Raw genomic sequence first — 14113 nt, forward strand, 5'->3', positions numbered from 1 at the left:
GAGACGAGCCACCGCCGCCACTTCAGGCTCCCGGAGAGGCAGCTCTCGGAATAGGGGAAGAGCAAAACCCCGATGGATGCAAGTCCAGCAGCTTGGGGTCCCCGTTCAGAGAAACCAACATTATTATTTCTCAGAGTACTTTTACTTAACATTATTTCGTTTACTCGTCCAGTAACCCAGTATGGTTATTCCTATTTTACAGGGAATAAACCCGAAGTTTCTGTGACTTTCCCAAGGTCACAGGGGAGACCTATGTGCTGTCTACCGCTACGCACAACTTTCCTGTAATTCCGTCTGCTCCCGTGAGGTTGGCTACACTCCCAAGTATTGTTGTAAGGAACTGGTTTGACTCCTCCACACAAACACCCCCTCACCCCATGCCTTCACAAGAAGAACTAATGGCCCTGGAAAAGGTGAGAACCCGCGCACGCACATATTTTCGCACCAATGCATATGTGTTTCCTCAGATAATATTAAGTAAATTTAAAAATAAATCTGAGGCTAAATGAAATACAAGGCCACAGCCCTTCATGCTGACTTCCTCCTCCACCCACTTTCCCTTGGAACTCTTGGGAATATACTTGGAGAGGGAAGTGGGGAATTAGGGAGAGGATTGAATATTAATAAGGAACAATAACAAGAAAAAAATCTTTTTGGTATGAGCAAAAACAAAAAAGGTATGTTAGTACTGAAGTCTGAAGTGGTGAGAGAAAAGGCTGGTTTACTCAGTCTATACCAGATCTAGGGAATTAGGAGAGAAACTTACACCGTAATTGACCTACAATGACGTTAAATTTGAAGAATTTTTAAAACTATTTCTCAAATTTTTCAAAGTTTATTAAAATGTTTAAGAGATGTATATAGTTGATTGAAATTCCATTTAGCACATTTTTTTCGTAAGAGTAAATATAAGAGCTTTAGTGTGACACATTTTTTTCTCAACAAAAATCTTTTATGGATGTAAATTTAAAAATTATTCCATTGTAGAAGACTTTTTGCATTTATTTCACTTCTGTTATATCACCTTGCTTTTAATGTAGTGTTTCTTTTTATTATTACTTCATTTTTAGTAACTTCTAACATAGCACAAACAACTATGACCACTAGAGAAAAAGTTAGCAAATATTTCAAATTGTATGTATCAAAAATGTTCCTAAAAATGCTTTAATAAGCATTAAGTTGGTGAAGAATTTTTTTTTAAAAGAATTCTTCAACAGAGGGCTTTCATGGGATAAGACTTTTTTGCTGAGGTAACTGCTAACAGAAATAACCCAAAGTGTACAAGGGAATCTGTTTATGGTGACAGTTGGTAGATTAAGTGACTCAAGGTAATGAGGAGTTTGAAACAATTCCTCAAGGGCAATGTTTGGCTGTAGAGTGAAGTCTTAGAAGGTGGTTTGAGGAGAAAATGGATAGCAGTCAAAAACTACAAGGAGAATAAGGAACTGAAAAGCCACATGATTCGGTAAGAAGTCAGGAGTGAATTCATCAGTTAGGATTCTACCCAATAGCTACAGCCAAGAAGCTAAAGTTTTTGTTTTGTTTTGTTTTTTAAAGGATCAAATGTAAAAGATTGTCTACAATAGTTCACAGTAGTTCACAGTAAACTAGATAAAGGACAAGCTTTTGTTTTGTTTTAATGTTTGGGGGTAGAGAGGAAAGAAATGAGTAGGAACAAGGTCCCAGTAGAGTGTGCGTGTGCTATATACCAGATTCATGGTAAATACTGGGAATTCAAATGTAAGATACAGATTTTTGCTCTTTAAGAACTGATAGACTACTTAAGGAGAAGAGTATATAAGTTGGCTATTCCAATCTAAGTGGCAGATGTTTGGATGCAGCTATCTACAGGATGCTATAAAAGCACAAAGAAAGGAAGATGCTGGGGTGGGGGTGGATAGACAGGGATTGGAGCTGTTGGAGAGAGCTGAGTGTTGATACATTTCAGACTGAGGGACCAGAGTGGAATATTTAGATTGAAGGATGTCAGGTTAGGAGGGGCTGAGGATGCGGGTGAAGAAGTAAGCAGGGGTCTAGTGTTTGGCAGGCCAGGTAAAAGGCTGTGAACTAAAATTTTAGGCAGGGTCTTGAGTGAGTGGCTCAAGCATATCTGCAATTCAGATAGAACTCTCTGATGATGATGTGTATTGAAGGATGGATTTGAAAGGAGCTCAAACTCAAGGGAGGGCCACCAGCTCTGAAGCTATTACAGGGATCCAGGCTGCATCTGATGGAGGTCCGAACTACTACAGAAGGAGTGAGGATGGAGGCACATTTCAGGAAACATTCGGAAGGCTGATGTTTGCTTGGATGGTAGGCTGACAGCTGGGTGGATAATGTATCATTAAAGAAATTTTAAAAATGATGGTATGAGTAGGTTTGACAGTGGCCTATGTGGACATTTGAGGGGAGTTTTCGGTAGACTGAATCTGAGGCTGAATGAGATGCTATAATCAATACCATACAATCATACAATACATAATTAGACATTTTGTGAGATTATGTGAAAACAAATATCAAGTGTGCTCTACATCTGAATGCTTCCCGTGTATAAGTATATTAAACTCCCTGTAAATTTTATAAGCTACTTACTACACAGTGAAGGAAGAGAGCAATCACTTCATAATGACATTATAGAGACTTTCATTCCTCAACTTCTGTTCCCCTTCATCACTACACCCTTTCATCCTAACGTATTTGTTTTCTACCTGGTTAAAAGCTTTTAGTGGGGTGGCTCTGTTTCCCATTTTTTCCTTGCCTAGGGTATGTGAGGCAGGTGTGTTGGAGACAGGCTGCCATATTTCTGTAAGAATAATAGGTTAGGAAGTCAAGAAATTTAGTTTTAGAAATAAAAAGCAATTTGCCTGCAATGGAACTATGATTTCCAGAGAGTGGTGAATAATACAGTGTCTGTAGGAAGTCCAGATGGGAGTACACATTGAATAGCTATGAGAGTTTGGATGGGGGACCCATATGTCCGTTTGTGAAAGACATGAATGAAGTACCAAGTTAGGAAAACAGCTAAGGAAGCATCCCAAACTGAGTTCATCTTTTTCCCGTTATACCAACTGGCCATGCTCTCCCAATTCCTTGCTTTGATAGTGAAAACTGCTGTTAACTCCATATTCCAGGCAGAAGTACAGTCATTGGATGGAGGGCCCACCCTAATCCAATATGCCCTCATCTTAACTAATTACATCTGCAAAAAATGTGCATTACTAAATAAGGTCACATTCTGAGCTTCCATGGGGACATGAACTATGAGGGGACACTATTCAACCTAATTCAGTGCCTTTGCCAGCTAAACTGTTTATTGAAATTCACCCTTCTTTGCCTGCTCTGTAAACATGAAAGTGGCCTCCTAAACAGGTTCCCTTTACCAACAAGCATGATGTTGTGATTTGTCACTAGGGAGCGCTGCAGGACAAAGGGGCTTCCCTTCCTTGTTCTGATGTGCGAGCTCAGCATGTGGCTCTCCCTTGAGTAGTTTCCTTCTGTATCCTCTTGGGCAGTTTGGAGTCATAGTGCCTCCAGTGAGATACCTCCCTTGTACTCCTGAGGGAAGATTTCCAGCAAGATCCACTACCATGGCGCAAGAGTTCTCTCTATCCAGTGAGCCATGACTGCACTGCAGAGGAGGCTGCTAGTAATCAAGTGGCCAGAATGATACACTCTGTGTACATAAGTCAGTCCTTACCCCAGTCACCCCAGAGCTTGCTCCATAGGCCATAATGAAGTGGCCACAGTGGGAAAGATGGAGACTATGCATAGGCTCAAAGACACAGACTTGAGCTACCCGAGACTGACCTGGTTACAGTCTGTCAACAGCAGAGACCAGTGTTAAGCCTCTCAAATGGCACTGGCACCACTCCCCATGGGGACCAACCAGCCACCTGGTGGCAGGTTGATTATACTGGACCTCTTTCTTCATAGATGAGGCAGAGATTCACCCTCCCTGGAATATACGTGTATTCCAAATATGGATTTGCCTTCCCTGAACATGACACTTCAGCCTTACCATCTGGGTACTTATGGGTTGCTTTATGCATTATCTTGGTATTCTGCACAGAGTTCTTCTCATCAAAAGCTCATTTCACAGCAAAGGAACTAGAGCAATGGGCTTATGCCCATGGAGTCACCTGGTCTTACCGCCTTCCTCATCACCTCGGAGCAGTTAGTTGGCCTAATTGAAATTTGGAATGACTTTCTGAAGACTCCATTGTGGTGCTAGTTGGGAGACAACCCCCCCAGAACAATGGGATTCTGTCTTACAGTGTGGAGTATATGCTTTGAATCAGTGACTGTTGTGTGATGGTCTCTCTCCCACAGTCAGAACACATGGATCTGGGCTTCAAGGGATGGAAGTGGGAGTGGCTCCTTTCACTCTCAAACTCAACAACTCATTTGCAGAAATTTTCTTCCTTCCCCCAGAAGTTTGAGTAATACTGGTTTGGAAGTTATAGTCCCCAGGGGAGGAAGATTTCCACCAGCAGACACAGTTCAGTTGAATTGGAAAGTGAACATGCCTTCTGGACACTTTGGAGCTCTTATTCTATTTATCAGTTGGCAAAAAAAAAAAAAAAAAAAAAAGGAAAAGCAGTTACTCTAGGCTTTAGGTGAGGTGCCCGAACTTGGGCTGCTACTGCTCAATGCAGGCAAAGAGGACTATGAAACCTAGGGGATTATATGAGAGTGACTCTTGGTACTTCCACGCCCAGGAGTAAAATTTAATGAAAAACTACAGAAACCGGGAAGGGCGAAACCGGGAAGGGCGGGACTGAAGACTCAGAGTCTCTGAGAGTGAAGGTCTGGGTCACTCTAGTAGGTAAAGAACCCCAACCAGCTGACTTTCTGCCTGAGGATCAAGAAAATGTGATGTGGACGGGGCAGTGGAAAGGGAGAGATGGTAACATTGATAGCCTCATAACAGAAATCGTAGAAACAACGGTGGAAGTAGCTTCATATATTTCCTATTTGCTCATTACATACGTGTGTTTATTGTATATGGTAACTGTGTTCTTCTGTCTCCTTTCTGTTGTTATTTTACATACACAGAGTTGAAAGTTAGCTTTACAATTTATTCTTTAGGTAACAGAACGTTCAGTGGGACTCTGCTTGAATTTGAGGACTGATTAATATAACCAGCGATGGATACAGTGCCTGTGGAGCCTGGGCACCTCTACATTTTGAGGAAAGGTGTTTTACTTTTAAGACAGAAAATTGTATTTTGTTAAGGTAAGAATTAGAGTTGTCTTATTGATGCACAGAAGTTCAAAGAAGGGTGCTCAGGGAACTGAAGAGCCAAAGGGCTCTCTTGCTTGTATCTCTGTGCTGTTGCTCAAGCTCTTCTTTGAACCTGTAAGTGTCTCTTATCCTCTCAAATCTGAGTCACAGCTTGTTTCACCATGAGGTTTCTTCCAGCTGCCCTACTCTACAGTGATTTTTTTCTTCTCATGGCCTTGAAGAACTTGACTGTATCACACATTTAACACCTAATTATATTCTGAATGTAATTTTCCTCCTATTACTTGTTGTATTCCCCTGCCCCTCCACCAGCACCAGTCCACTTGATCCTGAGCTCTTTTAAGACTGTCTCATTCCTTCTTTGCATTATCCATCAGAAATACACACATGAATACATACACAATTGAATACCCCTAAATTAAATAACTGTCCTTATTCACTTACTACACTAATTAATCTGCTTCTTGCTCCAAATTCAGTGTTTCAGCTAATACAATGTTTCCCAACCTAATCTAGCTAGAAATCACCTTTGACATTAATATATAATTTCTCAAAATTATTTGGAAATTTTTGCAAATTCATCAACTTTTGCTTGATAATAGAGCAGAGATTTATGTAAAATATTTTATTTTGGATTAATATATCAAAGTTATTTTAAGATATACTATATAACATTTATAATATGACTTAAAATGACAGTTCTTTCTAAAGTTATCTGCAGATTTAATGCAATCCCAATAAAAATTTCAATACTTCTCTATAAATTAAAAAACTGATACTAACATTTATATGGAAATGCAAAGAATTAAGAAAAGCCAAGGCACTCTTCTTTTTTCAATTGAAATATAGTTGATGCACAATATTGTATGTTACAGATGTACAATATAGTGATTCACAACTTTTAAAGGTTATATTTCATATATAGTTATTATAAAATATTGGCTATATTCCCTGTGTTGTACAATACCCTTGTAACTTATTTTGTCATAATGGTTTGTACCTCTTAATCCTCAATTCCCTATATTGTCTCTCCCTCCTTCCCTATCTCAAATGGAACCTCTAGTTTGTTCTCTATATTTGTAAGTCTGGTTTTTTTTGTTATATTCACCAGTTTGTTGTATTTTTTACATTCCACATGTAAGTGATATCATATGGTATTTGTCTTTCTCTGTCTGACTTATTTCACTTAGCATTAATACCCTCCAAGTCCATCCATATTGTTGCAAATGGCAAATTTTCATTCATTTTTATGACTGAGTAGTATTCCACTACATATATATGTATCTATGTATATCTCTCTATATATATCACATCTTCTTTATCCATTCATCTGTTGATGGACACTTAATTTGCTTCCATATTTTGGCAATTTTAAATAATACTGCCATGAACATTGGGGTGCATGAATCTTTTCAAATTAATATTTTGGAATTTTTTTTGGATATATACCCAGGAGTGGAATTGCTGGATCATATGGTAGTTCTGTTTTTAATTTTTTTGAGAAACCGCCATACTGTTTTCCACAGTGGCTGCACTAATTTACATTCCAACCAACAGTATACGAGGGCTCCCTTTTCTTCACCTCCTGGCTAACATTTTTTGGCTTTAGGTGTACTACATAGTGTTTTGACATTTATATACATTAAGAAATGATTACCACAATAGATCTAGTAACCATCTGTCGCTGTACAAAGTTATTACCATATTATTGACTGTATTCCTTATGCTTATGGTAAAGATTATTCATTAATATTGTATTATAACTATATTTAGAGTACTTATATACAAATATAGAATGTTAATTTAAGATTAAATATTGAAAAGTATATTTATATTTAAATATATTTTAATTCATTAAGATTATATTATCACTACAATTAGAGGAGGAGGTGGTGCTGATAGGGAAAGATCTAAATCTCCATCTTCCAAGATAATTAATAGTGTTCTTTGCCTTCCTCTCCACAAGAGGGCGCAAGGTGAATAAGGTTTTCAAGTCCATTGTTTCAGCGAGGGCTTCTGGCTGTGACCAAGGGACTACCCCTTCCATTTTGATAGAGTTGACAAACTGCTACTGTTAACATCTAAACAATTGTCTTTGAGGTCAGGGAGCTGTTAGAGGGATATCCAGATAAAGAAGTCATGATTTAAAGCACTCGTAGCCTCGTGGGGTCACAGAGGGAACAAGAGTGATACATTTGGAGGGCGTGCTAGGGACCCAAGGAGTCCCGAGGTGACGAGTTGCAATGTTCCTTCTGAGAGGCTGGCATGGTTGGCAGGGATGCATTTGGATGAGGCAGTGGGACGGGAGGGAGGGCGCGTGGAGGGATGTGCTGTGGGAGCCCTGAGGGCCCAGGGCGGCGGTGGGAGTGCAGGAATGTATACAGCAGCCGACTCAGGGGCTCTGATGGCAGGGGTGAAGGCTCGTAGCCAACACTGTCTGCAAACACGGGGCAGTTTCCGAGGTTAGTCCTCCCTTCTTTGTTCCTTGCAGTCTGCTCTGTTCCCTCAAGGCCCCGTGACCTTCACATACACATCCCTCCGCCCCCACCTTGCCCCCTCCATGACCTTCTTCGGTGTATCACACCCTCTTCTCACACAGGTTTTTTCGCTTGTCCAGGGCCCTTTCCTCTTAGGGACTGGTATTTTCTTTCAGACTTTCCCCGCTTATCTGAGGGTTTGCTCCTTGGTCTCTAGGCCTCCTCTCCTCTCCTGGTCCTCCCTCCCTCCCCCCCAACCAGGATGCCCATCCTTCTTCCCCCTGGTCTCACATCTGTCAGCGCCCTCTCTCGAGGCCTGGAAAAGGACTGACTCTCAGGACCCCTGGGGCCCTGCTGAATATGACTGAAACTCTTTTCACAGCTTAGATTTTATTTCTGTGGCCTGAACTTCATGCTGTACCCTCGGCATTTCAATCTAATATTTCAGAAGCAATAGCACTGCTTATGGACTCTGAACTTGAAATGTGGAAAGGTCTGCACTGCCCTTTCTGAACCTACACCTGGTTCCAGGTGAGCTTGTCTGCCGTGCCGTGTGACGGTGTGATGGAAATTATGCCAGACGAGGGGTCGTGATCACAGGCCCGCCCCCTGGTGCTGCCCTTCCTGGCCAGGGCACCTGGGCAGGTGAACGTACCTCTCAGAGTCTCAGTCTCCTCATCTGTAAAATAAAGCCAGTGAGAGCAATTACCCCATAGGACTGCCCTGAGAAATAAATGAGCTAACAATAAATGAGGTAGTATTTCCTAAGCATCTAGGAAAACCTTTGCACTAAAAGGAAATATTAAAAAAAATGTAGCTATTACTATTATTGCTATTATTTCTTCACCTGTGCAACTCAAGTGAGATTGCCAAGGAGAGCCTGGATAGTCTCCAAGACGCTTCTTCAAGCCCTTTCCTCTGAGTTTGTCAAATATGATTTGCCACACATTCGGGGCATGTTCTGTAACTCAGTCCTTACAGCTTCCCTCGTCTGCTTTTCCCCGACCCCACCCCAGCCCTGCAACACCTCAGTCAACAGCTCTTTGTACTAAATTCCTCTCTGAAAGAGCACATGGTTTCGGTTCTGGGTGCAGTGGCTTTACCATCTGGGGAGTCAGCCCCAGGCAAGTGGCATCCCCAGCCAAACCAGAGGAGTCATCACCGCCTGTGCTCACATTCAGGTTTCTAGATGTGAATATGGGCCAAAGGATGCCATATTGGTTGCTATGACACCCCCCCAGGTGTATATAAATGTTTTTATCTCTCTTCTAGAGCAAAATCTAATACAGCCTGCAATGGGGCCTGAGGGGAGGCTGAAAACCTTCACTGATGTGTTAAACTGGTTAGGTTGCCCATTCCCCTTTAAGACATTTCTATTTCCTGGTGTTCCCACCTTCCTGCTTTAGAACAACAGCAGTCACAAGTGAACCCTCCACACATTGCACCTGCAGGACGTGTGGGATTGAGAACAGGCTAGCGTCAGCATTGGCCCAGTTCGTTCCAAGTGACGATCAAGACTGCTTACAAAGGTTTCCCAAAACTGGTCTTATGACCCCCGCTGACTTCCTACCTCTGGCCCAGCAAAGAGGTTTAAGAGGCTGATGAAAGGCTGCAGATGAGGGGATGTTGGAGAGAGCCGTGGGCATGCTGGTTCTAGCCTGTGTTTAGGGAGAGGAGGCAGGGATGCACAGGAGGGGCCGATGCTCCCACAGCCTCCAGAGGCTGAGGGAATGCATGGTGTTTCTCAAGGACCAGGCTTGGGCCACTCAAGCGAGAAAGCTGGAATGGGGTCGATTTATATCCCAACCAAGAAGGCTGCCTGAAGGGCAGAACCCCACGACAGAATAAGTTCTGAGGCTCCATTAGACTGAGGAAAGGTCTTGAGCGACAGGGTGGAAAGAGATCCCCAGAGAATAGGAGGTCTTAGAAAAACCCACAGAAGTACCTCAGGGAGGAAAGTGCTTCATGGAGAGGGCTGATGCCAGAGCATCATGGAATTCCAAGTTGTATGAGGACTTCTGCTCCACCTGCGCTTCTATCCTGAGTGAGGTCTATCCTGGAGCGAAAGTCATAAAACAAATTGGAGAGAAAAGAGAAATGTATCAGGACCTTTCCCCCTGCAGGTGTCATGGCAGAGGATGGGAAACCCAGACCAAATATGAAGTTTGAAGTTTATTATTATTATGCTGGACACCATACTTTAATTACTGAACTTGCAGTGACTGGAGGATCTTTTGTTACTCATAAGTAACCAGAAAAGGCTGAAGAGCTGCCAGAGTGCATCTCTAAGAGGCAGGGAAGAAGTAGCCCTACCGCGGGGAAAGTGTTCTCTGAGCCCATCTCCATGAAGCCCATTTGCTTCATATAAAAGCCAGGCTGACAACCCATGCCAGAGTTAGGTGTTCAGTGGAGTGATCACAAGGGGTGACAGCAGCTGTGAACTTTATTCTAGGGCAGGATTCTGTGCCCAGGAGGGTTCCTGCCCCACTCCTAGGAACAGAGGGCTTTTCACTACCCCTGGAAGCAGGGGATCTCTGCAGAGCTTGAGATAGGATGGAGAGTAAAGAGAGGGTGAAGGAGACTATTCAGAGGGAATGGATGCGACCTGACCAAGGAGTGCAGAGAGCCTGGCTGGCAGGGCTGGTGCTCATTTGAGATTTGTGACATCCCTGTCCCTTTGATACCTGCTCCTTGCGTCCGATGGCTGGATGGTTCTGGTTAACCAGCACTGGGGTTTTACCCCAGTGTAGAGAAAGAGTCCAAGAAGAGAATCAGAAGGCAAGTGGTGATGTGCTGGACCACAGATAGTCTAAGCCGGATGAGAAAGAAAGTGTGACACTGGCCCTGCAGACAGGGTCCTGTGGGTCCAGGTGTTGGAGCCAGGATCTGCAGAGAGCGAGAGCCACGGGAGATGGAGGTCCCAGAACAGCAGGCTTCCCAGCAAGTTCCTGAAAGTGGGGCTTTCATTTGTGAAAATAAGATCTGGAGTTAGGCTGTGGGTGCTAAGGTGTAGGGAGAGGATGATTGTTGAGATGATGGAGGACTGAGAAGCCAGGGTGCAGTGGCTCATTCATGGTATAGAACTGACAGGGCAGGAGGGAGAGGACCAGGTCGGTCAGGCAGGTGCTACAGTCGCTGTAGAATGAGGTGAGTGCAAGTCAGGCACAAGAAGATTTCACGGGTGGTAAAGTCTTGGGGCATAAGGTCAATGTCAGGGGAAGAGAAATGGATTAGAAATGTATTTGGATGTTTGGAATGACTGGAATTCTGCAGTGTAATACTCCAGTTATTAAGCTCTGGTCCTTTCCACACATAGTCACATAGACACATAGGCACACAGACACAGACATACACACACACACACACACAGCCTGAGCTGACCAAGTGGCCGGGGCCTGGATCATTACCTGGACCCAGTCCAGGCAGACCGCTCCTTACCCCCCGCCCCACTGTCATCACTAATGCCCCTCAAGGACTCTTGGGATGGGTTGGCTGCAGAGTGAGTGAGGCATGATGGCCTGACGTGCTTCTCCTCAGCCCTCTCCTTCACTGGGAATAGAGAATTATTTGCCAAGTGCAGGGGCTGGCAAAGTGCCACATCAGGCTTCTCCAGTGGCTCATTGTGGCTGACAGGGGTGGCTGAGGTTGGGGTGAGTGGCCAAAGGCCTCCCAGCGCCACCCCTGCAGGAATCCCAGCCCTCCCACAGGAGTTTTGAGTTTACAGACAAGCTCCAGTTGACAGATACTCACTGGGGGCTTTGCTGGATGCCCGGAGGGACAAACCCTGTCTTTAAGAAGCCTGCAGACCAGCTGAAGAAATGTTTGTACGAGACCCTTGAGTCATAGCAGAAGGAAGCGTGAACAACTAGGCATTGCTGTGCAAGGGGCTAGTGGGGTGGTGGCAGGTTTCCTGGGGAAGGCAGCTGCAAGCTCAGCTGGGAAGGAGAGGTGTCTTAGCAGGAAAGGAGCTTTCCGGGCTGGACTGAAAATTGGATATAATCATGGTTATATGGTGTTACGTGGTTCTGGTGTTTGAATCAGCAGCCACAGAAGGGTAGTGTCTTCTGTCACTTCTCTGTACCACGTACACATGTGTAAAACAGAATGGAACAAACACATCTGAATGGTCCTTTCCCCCCATGTAAACCATACTTCTCTTAGTACTTTGAGACAGCAAAGCTGCATTCAGCATTCCAGGTTGATATACTGCTCTGTGCTTGCTTGAAATATCAAATGTTATAATAATTTGTCTGTGGAAACATCTTGCCTTGCATCTCCCCTCTTCTGGATCCACAAGTGATGCTGACTTGTCAGCGTTTAGGTGCCACACCTGGTTGCAGCAGGCATGTCCTTAGCATCTCCACTCTCCTCCAGCTGACTTAATTCTCCTCCCCCAGCAGATTGTTGGGGAGGAAAACTTACAAAATCTTTATTCTTCATCCCTAACTCTCCATCGGGGTGGGGTCATCAAAGTCACAGGAACCCATGGATTCTTCTAGAAAAAGAGAAGGTTTGGGGACAAAGCCCCCAGGACCATCATCAAAATGGGGGGGGGGGGACAAAAGGAGGGGCAGAAAGAGTGGAGGGGTAGCAGACAGCAGAGGAAGAGAAGGATGTGGGTGTGTGGTATCAGGTGCTGCCTGTGCAAGCAGGAGGAGACCTGAAGGGCGGTTGCAGGAGCTGGGGGAGAGACACTCAGGAAGGCGGGGGTTGGGGTGTGGAGTAGACGGCTGATTGCAGTTGGGCCGGGTGTGAGGAAATGGAAGGAGCAAGTGCAGACAGTTCTTTCAAGAACTCTGGCTGAGAAAGGGCAGGGAGAGATGAGGCAATAACAGCAGGGAAGGTGTTTTTATGATGGGTGAGGTCTGAGCATGACGAAAAGCCTGCTTTTTGTTTAAATATTCCTTGATTGTAGCATTAAAGCCAATGTGATATTTAGCCTGTAAGTAGGGACAATCAGGGAGTTCTGCCTCTGACAAGACTGTGATGGCAGCTGATCACACGTATATTATAGCGCCAGTGATTCTGAGACAAAGTTCCACCCCAGGACAGTCTGGGCTGGAATTGGACAACTCTGGATTATTTAGAAGCACTGCAACCTACTGGGGAAAAAAAATCAAGAATGAGGAAAGAGGAGAAAATAACTCAGAAAAATCTTCATGTAAATGGAAATTATTTACAAAAATCTACCAACACCTGAAAGTTAACTCTGTGTGTGTGTGTGTGTGTGTGTGTGTGTGTGTGTGTGTGTGTGTGTTTTGCAGGGGGAGAGTTAATTAGGTTTATTTATTTATTTTTTCAATGGAAGTATTAGGGATTGAACCCAGGACCTCATGCATGCTAAGCATGGAGCTATACCCTCCCTGCTTTATGTTGGGTTTTAAAACAAGTATCAATCCCCTCCGCAACCAGAGCTCTGAGAGGCTTGCCCAGACTCCAAAAGGTCTATGGACATCCTAGGGGTTGGTAGGAGTGCTGATCCCAATTTTAGGGGAGAGGCCAGCTAAAGTCAGAGAGTATCTGATGACTAGGAACACCTTCAGCAGTTCATAAACACATGCTGTTTGTGCCAGCTCCCAGGGAAAAAAGGGTGTGGAGACTGGCATTTGCTGGTTACAAGCAAGGGAGGTTAACTGAGGTGAAATGGGCGTCTTTTGTACAATACAAGCTACCGGAGGAGTCCAGCATGGTGAATATCAGGACTGGTTCAAATATGATTAAATGACATCATGCCTCAGAAGAACAAAAATTAAAATTGAATTAGTTAATTAACATTAAAATTGAATAGAATGAATTTAACTGCTAAACTAAAGCCCATAAATTATGTTTTTAAAAGGCAGCAGAATTGTGCTCCTAGTCAAGGGGGAGTAACAGAGACTCTACCTTCCTGCCTGAAACAACAACAACAAAGAGAGAGAGAAAATTAAAAAAAAAAATGGGTGCAGTATATGAAACAGTGGTTTTCAAGCCCCTGGATATCAGGCAACAAAAGACAGTGATCTCTGAGATAAGGGAAACAAAGCATTGCCCCAGCTTACTGCTTTTAGAATTTTCAGGTGACAGTACAGCAAAAGGGACTCAAGCATAGCGAGACCCAACTGCATGCTGCCTACAAGAAAGCCATTTAATAAAAGGACATACTTAGAGACAGAAGGCAAATTGGTAGTTGCCCAGGGCTAGGGGAAATGGGAAGCGACTGCTTAACTGGTACAGGGTTTTCTGTTAGGGTGATGAAAACATTTGGGAACTAAATAGAGGAAGTGATTGCACACTGTTGTGATTGTGCTAAATGCCACTGAATCACACACCTTAGAGTGGTTATTTTGATGTCATATGAATTTCACCTGAAAAAAAAAGATACTAACCAGGCATAGAAGGAAACAAGGCAATAT

General features: G+C 43.7%; 1 long non-coding RNA gene across 4 annotated transcripts in view; it reads left to right on the top strand.

The window, feature by feature from the left end:
• LOC116659556 overlaps positions 1–14113 on the top strand; it is a 48958-nt gene that overhangs the window by 435 nt on the left and 34410 nt on the right. For 2 of the 4 annotated variants that reach the window (XR_004314916.1, XR_004314917.1), the window contains exons 2-3: positions 203–413; positions 5089–5235. This is a non-coding gene — a long non-coding RNA (uncharacterized LOC116659556). Of the gene's footprint in view, positions 1–202; positions 414–5088; positions 5621–14113 lie in introns of those variants that run through there. The other 2 variants (XR_004314915.1, XR_004314918.1) reach the window with 1 other exon arrangement.

The sequence above is a fragment of the Camelus ferus genome, chromosome 24 (genome assembly GCF_009834535.1).
Source record: "Camelus ferus isolate YT-003-E chromosome 24, BCGSAC_Cfer_1.0, whole genome shotgun sequence".
Classification (NCBI taxonomy): domain Eukaryota; kingdom Metazoa; phylum Chordata; class Mammalia; order Artiodactyla; family Camelidae; genus Camelus; species Camelus ferus.